General features: G+C 39.4%; 1 protein-coding gene across 2 annotated transcripts in view; it reads right to left on the bottom strand.

Moving 5' to 3' along the window:
- Positions 1–1215, bottom strand: part of VCL (vinculin) — a 150142-nt gene that overhangs the window by 46505 nt on the left and 102422 nt on the right. The window lies entirely within an intron of this gene.

The raw sequence follows: 1215 nt of genomic DNA on the forward strand, positions 1-1215 counted from the left end.
GATCCAAATTTATGTTCCTTCCACTACTCTCTCACATCAGTAATATCCATCCCTACCACATATCCCCAGAATTCTGTCCATCTAAATAGGGAAAAAATATATATGGAATTGTTTTGCAGTATGGCGTTCTTTTTTATGCTTTCATACTTTGTACCTCACTCTTTGAGACAGGTGAGAGTTGAGTCCACTTACAGGCATAAAAGCACAACAGAGGTGGAGGGCTGGACCTTGAGGAGAATAAGCATCATCTTTCAGGAGAAATACCTCAGTGGAGGCCATTACCCTGCTGGAAAAAGAGAATCGCCAGAATTTAGGGGTCCCCTGGCCCCATCTTCATTCCAATTTTCATATATGTCTCCATTGCAAAAGTTAAGATCCTGTGTGTTCCCAATAAATTCTCTTTTCATTTTTATTTATTTATTATTTTCAGATTAATATATGGGCATAGACTATTATGTTCCATTGTTTGTTTGCGTTTGTTACATGAAGTCCCACTTGCAGTTGTGCCGTTCACCCCGGAGGTGCCATACACCCCAACACCCAACACGGCACCTTTTGGGTGAGAGATTCTCACATCCATCCTCCTCTCCAGTCTCCCTCCTCCTCCTCATTCTTGAAGGTAAATGTGTTTTTCTCTCTGTGTGGGGCTGTGGGTGACTATTAGTTTCATATTAATATTGAGCACATGGGATGGTTGCTTTTCCATTCTTCTGATACTTTACTCAGGAGGATATTCTCCAAATCTTTCCAGGTAAATAAAAAGACATGAAATCTCCAGGTCTTTTTAAACAGAAGACATCCTGCAAGATTAAACATTTAATTTGTGATGTAATTCAGCCACTAGCAGAATGAGTCTCTGGGTTTAGTGCTCACAAATCCCAGTGTGGTGGCTGCAGGAGATAAGGGTTTCTCTTAGGCCAGACAGGGAAATTTTCATGTCACATATGCAGAGCTCAGGCTAGAAATTTTAAATCCTCAGCCCCTTCTTTTTCTCTCTCCTTTCTCAAGCATGGTGAAGAGCAAACACCAATCTCATTATACTCTTTATTTAACAAAAATATTTTAAGTTATCAAATACATGGTCACTCAGAACTTCTCTTGTACACATTTTTGATTAGGAGTATCCAATAGTGATACTTTGTGTATCACTGTCCTCTCTTCATACCTTGGACGACAATGTCTTGTTAATCCTGGAAATGGAGTTTTTTTTTTTTT

The sequence above is a fragment of the Otolemur garnettii genome, unplaced genomic scaffold (genome assembly GCF_000181295.1).
Source record: "Otolemur garnettii isolate 467f Iridium unplaced genomic scaffold, OtoGar3 scaffold00008, whole genome shotgun sequence".
Lineage (NCBI taxonomy): Eukaryota > Metazoa > Chordata > Mammalia > Primates > Galagidae > Otolemur > Otolemur garnettii.